Here is a 16,201-nt window from a genome sequence, read left to right as displayed (position 1 = left end):
CTTTAACAACTTTTCAGAATGGGCCCTGCTACAGTTGAATTTCCATTAATTTCCCAGGCTGGAAAGCTATATAGAAAGCTCAGGTTTAAAATGTATTAATTGACAAATGAATCAACAGAAACTTTTGTTGATTAATCTGTGTGGACCAATTTTAAATAGCAAGGAGAAATGTGAATTAGTGGGGTTAGGAATCAAAGGCATTTTAATCTATTTTGTTTGGCATGCTAAAACAACAGGGAAAAGGAAATATTAAAGCTTACTTTTCTTGAGACAAGGAATGATAGATCTCATAATGGGGGTGGCTGTGACCATGCCTACTCTCTAAGGAATTACTCTGGATACACCATATTTCGCCATTCTCTTTTTTACCACCACCTGCATCTGCTCCTAATTGTTCCTCAGATACCAGGGGTGCATTTTGACAGGGCAAAAACAGTGATGGTGATCATAAGTGGGGTACTTGGGATCAGCACTGCTGGAGGCTTCACTCTCTGCAACCAAGCTGGTTTGGTAGCTGGATGGAAGCTAAACTGTGTGGCCCTGAGCTGCCCTGGTAGCTGGATGGAGGCTGCATGATGCCAGAATCAGTTTGCCAATTCAACCATGACTTTCACCTTGCCCCATGATCTGCAGTTTGCAGTGCTGACCAGGCATGAAAATGGAGCTGGACACTACCTGGAGTGCTGATTTCCAGGGCAATGAAGTGACATGAGATAGGGGAAGGGAGAATAAGCAATTTCTCCCTCTTTCCCCACTTCCCTTCTCAGATAGCCTCTTTGCTCTGGATATTGTCACTCCAGGCACTGAGCCATGAACACCATCATTTTTGTGAATGGTGAGTATCGCAAACAGCAGATTTAGGGGCAGGGTAGGTGCCATTTCCTGTCCTTAGGCTGCCCGAACCTGGGGAAAGAGGGATGCTAGTGTAACCATAACCAACCACAATCACTTCCCAAATAGGATGCGGCACACTTGGTTACATATGCTAGAAGCAATGGGTTACTCTGAAGTTTGGGGAAAGCTCTGGACTTCTATTAATGTGGTTCAAGGTCACATTTAGTGGCATAGGCCTGTGTTAAGCCAAATCAGCTCTGGGCTTTGTGCAATTGCCTTAGAGCTGATTTGACATTTCTTTGGAGTAAAGTGCCAGGGAATGCACCCATAGTAAGAAAGTTGCTTTAGGTGCACAGCTCCAGATCAGATACATCCATGGACCAAAATGCTTAGCCCATTTTTCCTCCTCTCCATCCAACACCCATCAATGTACCCAAACAATCTAAAGACATATACAGTAGAGTCTCACTTATCCAACATAAACGGGCCGGCAGAACGTTGGATAAGCGAATATGTTGGATAATAAGGAGAGATTAAGAAAAAGTCTATTAAACATCAAAATAGGTTATGATTTTACAAATTAAGCATCAAAACATCATGTTATACAACAAATTTGACAGAAAAAGTAATTCATTACACATTAATGCTATGTAGTAATTACTGTATTTACGAATTTAGCACCAAAATATCACAATGCATCGAAAATATTGACTACAAAAATGTGTTGGATAATCCAGAACGTTGGATAAGTGAGACTCTACTGTAATGTGGAAAATCTATGTAATCCTTGAATATGTAAAGATGAAGTCAATCTTGCTCAACAATGTAAATAAAGCTTATTAAAGTAAAAAAGAGCACTAGAAGGAAAGTACTGTGGGAAGGGAACACAATAAAAAACACAAGAAAGGGAGCCCTAAAGCCAACTGAATACATCAACTTAAGCCTTACACTGCACAAATTGGGGAACAGGTAGATATATATTGGAATCCTTTATGGATATTCCATAGAGTTGTGGTGGGCAAAACAACCCTCCTAAAAGGTGGCCTTTCTGCCCCATTTCTAGATTTTTGTCATTACTTAAAAGAAATGCACTTTTTATGCATACCAATGGATTCATGTGTAATCATTGTGGCAGATCAGAGAATGGAAAAATGTAGTTTGGGACCCCAGTCCCCATTGTGCAGAATCCCATTGAAATAGGCAATGCAGTTTGCTGCTGTGGTGGTCTGCTTAGAAATATACTTTCCACCTTCTATATTTCCCCCGAAATTTTCTTTGGTGTCACCCTTGACAGTAGTGAGTCTTGGGTCCCTTCTACACTGCCCCTATATCACAGAATCTGATCCCAAATTATCTGGCAGTATATATAACACAAGATAACTCCTTATATAACACTAGAAGTATTTGGAATTCTTCTTTTGGTTTAAAATTTGGAATTTTAAAAATATTAAATAGCGCAGGGACCTTGCAAACTATTTTAAAGTTCATTTTCCATTCTTGGAAGGTTCTAGGGAAAAACAAGACTCTTCTTTTTGCCAGAAAAGGTACCATCTGTGGAGTCTGGAGGATTGTCAAAAACACAAAAACAGTCTTTCTCAACCCTGCCATAGAGTATCTCATGCTGATCAAGAGGGACTGAGAAAGGCAACTCAGGAAGGGCATTTTGCCAGTTATTGGGCTCTTTGCTCCAGCAGACTTAGATTGACAGCAGCCACCTCCTGAGGTAATGGGTAGAGATTCAGGTAGGGAGGAGATACACAAGGAAGAGGGTAATCAGTGTCAATGTTTTTCTTGAGAAGATAAGTGAGTGAGAAGGAACTAACTGGCTGACTGCTTTGCATACCTGGGAGACAGCCTCACTTTCTAACTGGCCAATGTAATTTTTTTCTATTTTAATTCCTCTTTATTTTGCTGCCACTATGTAGTCATACATTGAGGCATTCTTGTGAGACTTTGCTTTGCAATATCAGAACTGTAGAGGAAGGAAATTATTGCACAAGAGAGCATGGCAGAACAAAAGTGATATTGGAGTCATTGTCAGATTTTTTTCTGTCAATGAAAACAGGTGATCCAATCACAATTCAAGACACAATATTGTGGGGCAAGCCCTTTCCAAAGCTGCTGTCATAATTGCCCTTTATCAGCCTTTTTTTTAAAATAAAGTACTGGATCTATTGCATCAAATGAAGGTGAATAATACAATCATAGAATCATAGAACCGTTGAGTTGGAAGAGACCTCATGGACCATCCAGGCCAACCCTCTGCCAAGAAGCAGGAAAATCGCATTCAGAGCATCCCCGACAGATGGCCATCCAGCCTCTGCTTAAAAGCCTCCAAAGAAGGAGCCTCCACTATACTCCGGGGCAGAGCGTTCCACTGCTGAATAGCTCTCATAGTGAGGAAGTTCTTCTTAATGTTCAGGCGGAATCTCTTTTCCTTTAGTTTGAAGCCATTGTTCTGTGTCCTAGTCTCCAGGGCAGCAGAAAACAACCTTGTTCCCTCCTCCCTGTGACTTCCCCTCACATATTTATACTTTTAGGAAAGCTAATGTTTTACCCATAGCAAATTATAGGGCTGATGTGAGTGTAGCTTTCTTTGAAAGGTATTTTCACTTCAATATTTTAAAAAGTGCATTAAGTGAGATTTTAGTAAAATGCAATGTTATGTAAATCAAATCAACCAGCTGACAATTTAATGGGCAATTGACTAATCAGTTTGAATTTTAAAATTCTCACATGATAGTCTCTGACATGATGAATAATTATATTTAAAAGTCAGTTTTATATTTAGTACACAAAATATAACTGAACAGGATAAACTGAATCTTTGATTATTATTGAAGAAGTGAAAAAAGGGTTTGAAAAATAGAAGTTCAATCATCACAACTGTCACTTTGATGATCATTATTTCCCCATTGCTATGAAATCACTGATGCATATCTGTGGAAGTGGCCCTTACATTGAAAAGATTGGGAAGCCCACTTGCCATATGAGGCAAGCTGTCATACAAACATTGTTGTCATTTGTACTTTTGTACAGTTGTTTTTGTACAACTGTTGTATTTTTTGCCAGTATGGCCACTGTCCATGTTCGGTTAGAGACTGTGACTATTGTAATTTGAAAAAATAAATGTGTACAGTTCAAGTATCTCTAGTGAAAATACTTCAGGTCTGATGCAGTTTACAGCTACATCGTCATCAGTTCATGACCACATGAAGTGGTTGCTTTCATGTGTGAATGACATTTAATGCTATGAAAAGAAAACTAGTAACATTGCTCTCTCCCGGACTTTAAGTGGCCATTCATCATCAATTCAACTATGAAATGCTGAGCTCTTAGACTGTGTATCTGAACTAATCCTTAGGTTGTTCAAAACTTTGAATTGAAAATAATTCTATTAGAATAGTATCTGATGGCCTCAGATTGAATCAGGATTGATCCAGCGAGTATGTCAATATAGTACTAATACTTGACACTCCGGCAGCGCTTTTGGAGCATTCAAAGCACTTTACATATGCCATCATAGTAAAGTGCAACCATCTTGCAACCATCTTCTATGGTAGATCAGCTTTGTAATGTTACAGATAGTAGACTCAGGTTTAGTTATGTGGTACTGAAGCAAAGTTTGAATTAGGGATTTCTTAACTTACTGTTGTTATAACCATTATATAACAGTCCTTAATTAATTAATTTTGCTGATGCTAACAATTTATGATGGCAGTAAGAGCAGGAATTAATTAATTAATAATAAAATGATGCAGGAGAAGGAGAGGGCGAGGAGGCTTTTTCCTCCTCACGCCCACCTCCCCTTCCCTGGTCTCCTGGTGCGTCATTTCTACATGCCAGGATGACTCCATCAGTACTTTAATGGTGGCCGGATAAGTTGTTTTAATCTTTAAGGGCTTATTTTGGGGGGCTTCTGGGTGTCTGGGTGTCCTTCTGGAAGGTACTAGGAAGACATCTAGACAATCCCCCCAGGAAATTGTGGGTTTTGGGGGGAGGTGTGAGGACTTAAACATGTACCTAAGTGGATTTCTTAAATCCATTTCAGCATGCGTTTAAGTGAAGCCTGGAAGTGACCTGAGAGAACATGATAGATGAAAGAAGTATCTAGCTAATTTCCTACAAGTGTCAATGCTTCAATTAAACTAAGCAATCAAAAGTGACCGCAAGTAATAGAAAACAGTACTAGCAGAGTTCTGGAGGAGATGGGTGATATTCTGCAGAAGGAATATACTTCAGATCTTTGCATGGCAAGATGCATCTTTCAGAAATTTCTTCTTTGACATTGCTGCTAAGTGTACAGAAACCGTGTCCTTTTTACACCTCGTGCGCTTGCAGCATTTAACACATAATGCAGCTTGTAGTTTGCAAACATTAGTTCATGTGTCATATTGTAAGGAACAGTGCATGTCTCAATATTTATTTATTTACTTACTTATTATTTTATTCACTTTATTTATACTCCGCCTTTCTCCCCATGGGGACTCAAGACGGTTAACACGCTTTAATCTATTTAATACAAAGTGAATAGAATTTTAAAAAATTAAATAGTACGGTGTGTTAGGTTAAAATACAATTATAATAAATACAATTTAAAATGCATTTTAAAGCACCTCCCAGTAGTGTGCCCCTTATCCCTTCCCATATATCTGCTGGCAGAGGAATAGCTACATATTTTCATTTAGCATGTAACCATGGCTGGATCTACACTGCAAGACAGAATCTGGATTATCTGCTTTGTACTGGATTATCTGGTGGTGTAGACTCATAAAATCCAGTTCAAAGCAGACAATGTGGATTATCTTCTTTGATAATCTGGATTACATGGCAGTGTAGATCCATCTTACATATCTGAAGTCTTATTTCAACTTGTATGGTCATCCATTAAAATAATATAGAAAAACATCTATTTGGCTGCCCGTCTGTCTATATATTTATCATCATTTTTGTACATAGGCATACATGCACACATATGCATGTATATATTGTATATAGAGATGTATGTACAAACAAAGACACAATGAACAGAAGTAGCAGGTGTGTATGGGGAAGGCATTATGACCAAAATTCTGATGAAAGAGTTTTTAATTTCTTTACTTTTTTAGGCTCTTCTAAAATATAATGACCAAAATATAGTAAGTATAATTAGCTAAGATTTTGGCTGATTGAATTTTGAATAGCAGTGTTACTTATGGGTCTTTTCTTAGCAAACTAACATACATTCTTGGCAAACAGACTTCATTAAATAATTTCAGCTGGGGCAGAGCAGTAATCTAAGGATGAAGTCCTGTGGGTGAGAGTCCAAATGATGGATTTGCTTTGACGCCCAATGCTTCTATCTTTGTAAGACCCTCCTGGCATTTTCCTGGTATTATCTGGAGGTCTCCCATCTGAGTTTTAACCAGGTCTGATGCTTCTAGCAGCTTCATTCAGTATGGTTAAGATAGCAAATTCAAAAGTCTGGGACCTCATGGAGAATTTTTGCTTCTTTATGTGCTCTTGGATGCTTCCCTTAAACAATTGAACTGCACTCTATGTCTATCTCTTCATTATGAATAATAATAATAATAATAATAATAATAATAATAATAATAATAATAATAAAAAAACTTTATTTATATTTCTCCCTGTCTCTTCTGAGGGACTCAGGGTGGATTCCAAACATAAAAGGCAAACATGCAATGCCCAAGCACAACAATAATACACCCACAATAATGAAAATGGATAACTCAACATATGAAAACAAATTATGACCTAACAACTAAAATTAAATTAAAAACGCAACCTGTTATATCAGACAAAAAGCAAAACATCTAAACATCGAACATAAGCCTTCCCAGTTTCTTGGGGCAAATAGATTGATCATTGGTCAAGATGTCTATTGAGTTGGTAGGGCATCCTATTAGTTTCCTTTGTATGTTTCTAAAAGGAGAAAGGTAGAAAAATAATTTAAAAGATCTCATTGAAAAATTACTCTGTTTGTTGAATGGACTAGAGAAGACAGTAAAATGAACTTTCCACCCACCAGAACATCACAATTGTTTCAAGTCAACTGTATTCTTTTGCTGAAAAATGTATGGTCATTTCACTATAAACATCCGTATAAAGCAGAATATGCACAAGGGGGCAGAGTTAACATTTTTTGACTTTGCAAAAGTGTAGCCCTCAGACTTAAATAGCTGACACATCTGGTTAAACTGGGAGAAAAAAAAAACTTTAAGCAATAATTGTGCCATTCTTGCAGGTGGTATTTGAATAGGGCTAGGCAGTAGTATAGCTTGGGCCCTTTCCTGAAAACTCATAGCTGTATTCATGGCACACTATGATTCATTACCTTTCCCTGCTCACCTCACCCTTGACATTTTTTAGCAGATGTCACCAGTCTTTAACTCAGTGGGTTGCATGCCTGGTAGCAACAGGGGCAAACTATATCAGACAATCTTTATTGGTTTATGTAGTTAAAGGTGTCATTTCTCCCCCCTGTTGTAAAATGGACTCATACCAGATGTGTCTTAGTGGGGGATCGGCTGTTTTCATTTATAGCTAAAGGACACACTACTGGAGACTGACAAAAGAAGCAGAAAATGGGCAGCAACTAGACAGCAGAAGCTTTCTACATAGTGAAGAATTTTTCAATCCTCTTTTTTTAAAAAAGAAAATGCTTTTGTGCTCTTGCCACAGTGCCTTATTAGACAGTTAACCAATTTGAACTTTGATTTACCACTTTACTCACAGTTTGCAATATGTGTATTATAAGAATAAAAGTCAAAAATTGCAATAAGATTTCATTTTTATAGTTCTTAAGTGAACCTTGTTGGTTGTAGAAGAAGTCATAGGTTGGTTTGCAGATACAAAAACATAATTGCTAAAAGAAAACACAGTTCTCTTTTTCAATTAAAGAAACCTAGCAAAAGGGGGAAATGTTTCTAGCATTAATATTGGTTCTGTTTACAAGGTGTTCTATTTATTTATTTTTATTCATTTATTTTCCTCCTTTTCCCAGTCGCAGAGTTTAATGTGGCTAACAACATATTTAAAAATAAGACAGATTTTTAAAAAACTAACTGATTAATAAAAATATAAATATGTGAGTTGTCTAAAAACTGATTGTTAATACTTAAAGATTATAAATATCAAAACCCATTAAAAGACCATAATCAAACCTTAAATACAGCACCACACAGTATTAGAACCTCACCTCAGTCAGTTTTCAGAAGCCTGATGGCATAAAATGTTTTGACTTGGTGACGAGTCAGAGTGAGGAGAGTAAGGAGAGTAAGGACAACGCCATCATGGCTTGTCTAGGGAGGGAGTTCCAAAATCTGGAGGCATCTTCTGAGAAGACTTTCGCCCTTGTTCACACCAAAATACCCTGCAAAAGTGGTGGGTCAGAAAAAAGGGACTCTAGATGATCTGATGTTTTTATGTTTAATCTCAAAATGTTAAGAATGCCAACTGATTTGTCTGCTATTAATAAAAACTGTATGAGGGAGCTATGGACATTTCATATCCACATTCCAGAGATATATCCTGAATAGTTTACCTGAATACTGAAATTCTAATATCATTGAACACCAAAGTCAGGGCTGGCCAAGCCATTTTATTTGGAGTTTCTTTTTATAGTTATGCAATCCAGACAGTGAAGAAAGCTGATGAAAAGAGTTTGAATTGAGGTGCTGGAGGACAGCTCTCTGGGGATCACGGAATGCAAAAAGGGAAATAAAGGATTATGAGATAAAATCAAGCCTGAACTCTCACTAGAAGACAATATCTCTAAATTGGGGCTACTATAACTTCGATACCTCACAAGATAACATGATTCATTGGAAAAGACACTAGTGCTCAGTTGATGAAACACAGTAGGAACAGAGTGAGATCACATTACAGTTGGATTGACTCAGAGCATGTCTGCATGGGCCATAACTCCAAATCAGGCCAGAATTCATTCCAGGTGTCCATATGATGTTCAGGGACTTCCAGCCCCTAATGCAGGGTAAAACTAGTTAATCTGATTTTATCCCACCTTAGCAAAAGTCAGGGAATGATTTGGACTTTCAGCAAAGCTCCAGAGCAGGCTCGTATTTTTGGTGTTGATTGTGGACAGCTGTGCTAGCTCTAATACGAACCTGTACAGCTGGTGCACACAGGGGAGTACTTCCATCCCATTTTCTCTACAATTTATGGCACAAGGAAAAAGGGATGGCATGGTAGCAGCATGGAGCTTCTCCCTCCTTTCCTTCAGCTGCCTCATCACACCAGAGCATGGATACTTTAAATCTGGTTTCTTCTCCTGCAGAATTCTGTGGTTTGTAGTTTGGTGAGGCCCAGGACCTGTCTGGCTGAGATGTTTAAGGGCCCTCCCTAAAGTGGATTTAAAGTAAGGTGGATCCCGCTACCCCTGCTACTCTAGTGGGATGAGATCCCTAGTCATGTAGGCACTTTTGCTGGTCAGGGAAGAGGGCTGGTAGTGGCTAACCAGAGCTCTGTGGCTGCTGGTCTGGTGACAAATGACAGCAAAGGTAAGGGTGAGTGTCCAGTGGGGCCAAACAAAGTTCAGCTCAACTAGACAGTTTTGGGATGCTGCTCCCGCTACTCCCACCATTTGGGGCAGAGCATGTAAACACCTCCATGGAATTGGAGCCCTTCTTCTAGATGCACTGTTATTAACACCCCCTGCTCAGGTCTTGCAATAACTTGGTAGACTGAGGGCTCATCTACATGGATTTGGGTGCCCATGTGTATGGGCCCTCAATACACCAAGCTATGGACCTTTGTTTGCAAGACCCAAGCTGGGCTGTTAATAACAGTGTGTTGGGAAGGGCTATCATTCATGGGATTGTTGTTAATTAAAGCTAACTTGACAGCACCTAAGAACAAATTTCACCTGAGATACTGTGCTTCACTTCTTACTAATCTAAACAAAACAAGCAACATTTCATTTTCTGCAGGTGTGAAAACCTCTACAATCCAAATCCTCCTAGTCCAGAGGTTCTCAACATGGGTTCCCTGGTGTTTTGGCCTACAACTCTCAGAAATCCCAGCCAGTTTACCAGCTGTTAGGATTTCTGGGAGTTGAAGGCCAAAACATCTAAGGACTCACAGGTTGAGAACTGCTGTGCTAAGCTAAAAATCAAATCTACAAGTAATCATTTAGTTACTTGGGGATTTAAAATAATATTTTGTCTGAAGTTTTATTTTTTAGTTTGCATAATTTTGGTACTACTACAGTCTGCAGTTGGAATTTGGGCCCTAGCCCTGCCAAAGTTGATTGCGCTTGGGATAGAGCATACTGCTGCTGCTGCTCAGTCGCATAGTCGTTTCCGACTCTTCGTGACCTCATGGACCAGTCCACCAGAGCTCCCTGTTAGCCCCCCCCCCCCCCCAGTTTTTTCAAGGTCAAGCCAGTCACTTCAAGGATACCGTCCATCCATATCGTCCTCGGTCGGCCTCTCTTCCTTTTTCTTCATTTTCCCCCAACATCATGATCTTTTCCAAGCTTTCCTGTCTTCTCATGATGTGGCCAAAATACTTCAACTTTGCCTCCAATATCTTTCCCTCCAGTGAGCAGCTGGGCATTATTTCCTGGAGGATGGACTGGTTGGATCTTTTTGCGGTCCAAGGCACTCTCAGGATTTTCCTCCAGCACCAGAGTTCAAAAGCGTCTATCTTCCTTCGCTCAGCCTTCCTTATGGTCCAGCTCTCGCATCCATAGGTTACTATGGGGAATACCATTGCTTTGACTATGCAGACCTTCATTGCCAGTGTGATGTCTCTGCTCTTCACTATTTTAGCAAGGTTGGCCATTGCTCTCCTCCCAAGAAGTAAATGTCTTCTGATTTCCTGGCTGCAGTCTGCATCTGCAGTGATCTTCGCGCCTAGAAATATAAAGTCTGTCACTGCCTCCACGTTTTCTCCTTCTATTTGCCAGCTATCAATAGGTGTAGTTGCCATGATCTTGGTTTTCTTGATCTTTAACTGCAACCCAGCTTTTGCACTTTCTTCTTTGGTGGCCAAAAGTGAGGAAGAGCTGAGGTGCCTTATCACCAAAGTGAAAGAAGAAAGTGCAAAAGCTGGGTTGCAGTTAAAGATCAAGAAAACCAAGATCATGGCAACTACACCTATTGATAACTGGCAAATAGAAGGAGAAAATGTGGAGGCAGTGACAGATCACTGAACAGATCACTGATCAACAGACTGGTTCAAGATTGGGAAAGGAGTACGGCAGGGCTGCATACTTTCACCCTACCTATTCAACTTGTACGCAGAACACATCATGCGACATGCGGGGCTTGACAATTCCAAGGTCGGAGTTAAAATTGCCGGCAGAAACATTAACAACCTTAGGTATGCAGATGATCCCACTCTCACTTTGGTGATAAGGCTCCTCAGCTCTTCCTCACTTTTGGCCACCAGAGTGGGATCATTGCACCAAGAGCATACAGATTTTGATACGTATGGTGGGGAAACCACAATGGTGTCATATCTTGCCAACTTTGAAAATACAAATGAAGTTTTAATAGTAAAAAGAACAAAAGTTTGTGACATCTTAAAGATCTGGCATGAAAGGTCATATAAAGATCAATTAATCATTAAAATATGTGATTGCAGCACATGAATATGTTTTCTCTTTGCAATATTTTGTTGTGGAGGCCACAGTTGGTTAGCATTTAAGTAGAACAGAGTTTAGAAATCAAAACCTCTTAAGCCAATTTCAGCACATTCTAAGGAGAAAAAAAACATATTACATTATAGGTGGTAATTAATACCAATGAAGCTAGCACAAATTACAAAAAATACATCCCCATAGTGCTGGATGAGTTTGATTTACCAGGAACCTACCTGCATATATGGTGGAATTATGTAGTTGTTTCAATACTATGGAAGGATATCTTTCAAGGAATATGTAATATTATCAGTCAGTGCATTCAATTTGTTCCAGACATTTTTTATGTTCTAATGCTCAGTTATCACATAAAGACTCAATATTTTTTACTTTTACCTGTTAGACAGTTAATAACACAAACAAAATCTGGAAATGCATTGAACATCACCTCATGGTATGAAAGAATATGGGACTTAGCTGTTTCAGAAAAGTTAACACGAAGAGTCAAGGATCTGATCACAGACACGGAGATAATACCTTACAGAAATTTGGTCCGCTTTTATTTGCTATGCTAATCAATCAACAGACCCATGAAGACGAGGCCCAAACACTCATGCTTGTATATGGAATGATGCACTTGGTTGAATTAGACATTAACTCTCGAGACCAAATTATATACGGTGTATTGTATTAATGCTTTGCAATGGTGTTAGTTTATTTGTAGACTTTGTTTTCTAGATTGCAATATATCTTCATTTTTTCCCAAAGAAAGTTAAAAGTTAAGTAGACAGAACCAATAATAATAATAATAATAATAATAATAATAATAATAATAATAATAATAATAATTTATACTCCCACTTCTCCCTCTCTCTCTCTCTCTAGATTATGATCCAAAACAGCTCACAATTTTAAAAAGTGATACAATTAATAACATTCAAATTCCAAGGATGTATTAAATCAAAATTTTAGAAAGGCTTCATTAAAAGGAATTCTTATTTTGGTAATTAAGGGCACTTCCACACATGACAGAAATGCGAGCCAAAGCGGGTTTTTGAATCCCATTTCTGCCCCCTCAAAACCTGGGCTTTTCTTTTAGACATAGAAAAAGCATTCGACAGCTTAAGCTGGGATTTTATGATGGAAGCTCTGCAAGCACATGATATGGGAGACCAATATATAAAAACAATAAGAACTATATACAAAGATCAATATGCACAGTTAATAATCAATGGGGAGAAAACACAAAGAATCAGAATAAGACGTGGTACCAGGCAAGGTTGTCCATTATCGCCACTCCTGTTTATTATGTGCATAGAGATGCTTATAAAACAAATAAATGGAAATAAGGAGATAAAAGGTGTTCGGGCAGCAGGAAAAGAATATAAGATTCGCGCCTTCACCAATGATATTGTTCTGACTCTGGAAAACCCCAATGACTCAAAGAAAGAATTAATCAATATCCTAACAAACTTCTCAGAATTAGCTGGGTTAAAGGTAAACAAAGAGAAAAGTCAATTTTTAACAAAGAACCTCACAGAATTGGAAAAACAAGAACTAAAAGAAAACACAGAATATAATATTGTACAGAAAGCCAAATACCTAGGAATATACATTACAAGGAAAAATTCAGAACTATTCAAAAATAATTATGAAAAGGTATGGAGAGAGATAAAGAAAGAACTAGCGGAATGGGACAAACGAGGGCTCTCCCTATTAGGGAGGATATCCTCTATCAAAATGACAAATGCCAAAAATGTTATTTTTGTTTCAAAACATACCAATTATTAACAACGAAAAAATCTTCAAAATTTGGCAAAAAGACATCTCAAAATTTATTTGGGCTGGGAAAAAACCAAGAGTAAAAATGAAAATACTTAATGATGATAAAACAAGAGGCGGCTTATCCCTTCCAAATTTACAACTCTACTTTCATGCATGCTGTTTGGACTGGATTAAAGAATGGGTGACCCTAGAAGACAATGAGCTATCAGATTTAGAAGGTATAAATCTCCCTTTTGGATGGCATGCATATTTAGATATACAAAAGGCCAAACCAACAGGCATATTTAATGATCATTACATACGAAGACCAATTCTAAACACCTGGAACAGATACAAAAAAAGAATATATACAAAGACATCAGAGTGGATGTCCCCACATGAGGCACACTACAAAAGGGAGAACATCTTACAAGGGAAATGGTTAACCTACAGGGAATTGGTCCATACCAATTTGGAAAACTCAGAAATGAAATCCCTAGAAGAACTGAACCAATCAGGCCTTACATGTAATTGGTTTTTATATAGACAACTGCGTGAGAAATTTAAAGAACAACTCAAAACCTCAGGTTTCCAGACTGCAAAAACATGGTTTGATGTGGCGATGTTCCAAAAACCAAAAGGACGTATATCTTATATATACAAAAACCTACTGACTTGGCACACAGAAGAGGAAGTAGTAAAGGACTCAATGGTTAGATGGGCTCAAAACATAGATAAAAAGAGATAAAAATGGTCCAATGGGAAAAAACATGGAATAGAAGAATGAAGTACATGGCATGTCAAAACCTAAAAGAAAACATTTACAAAATGCACTTGCGGTGGTATCTCCCTCCAGAGAGATTAGCGAAGATGTACAATTGCACCGATAAATGCTGGAAATATGGGAAAGAAAAAGGCACATTTTACCACCTGTGGTGGTCATGCAACAAAGTAAACAGCTATTGGAAACAGATCCATGTACATCTAGGAAAGATATTAAATACAAATTTTAAAATGACACCACAAATGTACCTTTTGAACATGCCCGAAGAAGAATTGGAAAGGAAATATGGAAGAATTTTGTTTTACGTGACAGTGGCAGCTCGGATAGTGTACGCTAGATACTGGAAAACCCCAGAGGTACCTTCCTTAGCAGAACTGGAACAATATACTATAGAGTTGCTGATGATGGACAAAATAACAATGCACTTAAGAGGAGAACCTTTAGAGAACTTTGTTAAGGAATGGCAACCAATGATCCAACATTTCAATGTAAAATTAATCTAAAAATGTACATAAAGGAAGCTAATAGACTGAAGGCAAGGAGAAAACGGATATAAATTCGGATATTATAATATTAGTATATATATTATACAAATAGAAGCTTGTGACCCCTTATTGTAAATATATTGTCTAAGAAATGATTATGAAAGACTAATAGATGAAAGTATTGCACTGTATGCAACAAACACCTGTAATGTATGTATATTTGAATGAGTGAAAATAAATAAACATTATATTAAAAAAAAAACCCTGGGCTTTTCCTGGGGGGTGTCTAGATTCCATCCCAGTAGTTACTATTATTTCTGTCATGTGTGGAAGTGCCCTTAACTACTGGGATGGCATACAGCCACCCCAAAGCCCCCTCCCCCCATAAGCTCATTAGACTCGCACCTTTGAGCCCAATACCTCATTAGACTTGAGCCCTACAGGAAGTTCTGGATCTAATGAGGTATCTAATTAATTCAGAACAAAGCAGGTAAACCAGAATTAAGTCATTTGAACACCACAGTAAAAACCCAGACAGGTCCCAGGATATGGGCTTATCTGGATGGGCTCTCAGTGAAATAGATTATGGTTGTAATACAATGACAGATAAAATTATCCCTATTTCCTTTTTGTGCTTGAAAGTTCCTTCTGAATAAAAAGAAGTAAAGGTTCTAAAAACAAAATTATGATGTCAATTTACTAATTTTTTTTGAAGAGGGATAATTTTAATTGTAACTTTGTTTTTGAAAAATCATCTTCCATCTGACATGTTAGCCTATCTGCAGATATAGTACATGCAAATTTTCTAGTTCTCTTTTTCACAGTTTGTTTGTGATGTGCCTATATGTGATGTGCCCTTGGGGCTGTAAGATGATTGTGGTAGATGTGTGTTTCAATTTGGTGCTAGTAACAATCCCATATAATATGTTGGTATAATGCTTATCTAGCAGTGCCATTAGATTACTCATGTTATTATGCAGTTGTTTCTCTTCACTTTCTTAGGATCAGAGCTGCTGGACATGACTTGCCTTCTATTTGCCATTCTTGGTTTGGATAGTACAAGCATTTATCCAGAGTATATTTTTCTGATCTGTGCCTTTTACAGGACTCTAGACTTCTAGACTGTACCACTATAATTATCATGTGGTGTGCAAGGATTTTTGAGTATAATGTGCACTTTATAGATGTTTATTGGTGCCATATCTATGAGGGTGACCAGAAAAATAGAACATGAGACTCAAAGCAGATGTCACTTTAAGCTAGAATGAGTGCAGAGAACCCTGTGCAGATCAAGATAGATCTGTTAACATATGGTTTGAATACTTGATTTAGGCCAGAGAAGTCTTGGGTTTAAATTCCCAATTGCAATAATGTTCTGTGAGGCCCTTTATATACTGCCATATCAAATCCAGAGTATTGAACTGAATTATATGGCAGTGTAGACTCATATAATCTAGTTCAAAGCAGATAATCTGAATTCAGGAACTAGATTATTTGGGGCAAGTGGAAGCTGTAGTCAAATATATTTGGAGGGCTCCACCTTGTGGAAGACTCATATTTTACTTGAGTATATATCTTGAGCAAGAGTTCAGCTTTAACCCGAAAATACAGAAAGTTTCAAAAGATTTAGGACTGATCTAAATGGGGCAAATGTGTCAGGAGGTTGCATTATTTGTTGCTATAGTTCTCCGATTTGTGTAAAAAAAAAATCCAAATGATGTTTTTATT

The 16,201-nt window shown here is 38.0% G+C and overlaps 1 protein-coding gene across 4 annotated transcripts in view; it reads left to right on the top strand.

The window, feature by feature from the left end:
- Positions 1-16,201, top strand: part of pax5 (paired box 5) — a 300,149-nt gene that overhangs the window by 71,357 nt on the left and 212,591 nt on the right. The window lies entirely within an intron of this gene.

This window comes from Anolis carolinensis, chromosome 2, assembly GCF_035594765.1.
Source record: "Anolis carolinensis isolate JA03-04 chromosome 2, rAnoCar3.1.pri, whole genome shotgun sequence".
NCBI lineage: Eukaryota > Metazoa > Chordata > Lepidosauria > Squamata > Dactyloidae > Anolis > Anolis carolinensis.
Note: the sequence above shows the minus strand (reverse complement) of the source record. Positions and strands in the feature narration are given on the sequence as shown.